The sequence below is a fragment of the Chelonoidis abingdonii genome, chromosome 19 (genome assembly GCF_003597395.2).
Source record: "Chelonoidis abingdonii isolate Lonesome George chromosome 19, CheloAbing_2.0, whole genome shotgun sequence".
NCBI lineage: Eukaryota > Metazoa > Chordata > Testudines > Testudinidae > Chelonoidis > Chelonoidis abingdonii.
This window is the reverse complement of record NC_133787.1, coordinates 35,963,348-35,963,701: the sequence shown is the minus strand read 5'-3', so window position 1 is coordinate 35,963,701 and position 354 is coordinate 35,963,348.

The following is a 354-nucleotide window of genomic DNA, read 5'->3' as shown; positions in this document are numbered from 1 at the left end:
ATGGGCCTGTAATTACCCAGGTCATCTCATTACCTCTGTTTACACCTATACATCTTCACTGATGCCAGTGGGGTTATACGAGTCTAAAAAGAGCATAATTAGATAGACCATTACATAACTGCCAGTGATTTTGGAAAGAAGTGATACTGGATTATTTTTAGTTTGCTTTTCAGATCTTCTCTTAACTGATTATGCAATGAACATGTTAGCAATTTGTTACACAGCCTCCCTACCCATATATTTTAAATATTTTGCTTGCATGGCCAGTTGTGCAAAGAGAAGTGCTTTGCAGCAATTTAGCTTTAATTCACCCTGAGCAGCATTGACAATAATTCTGAGTCTGAGGAACAGTCA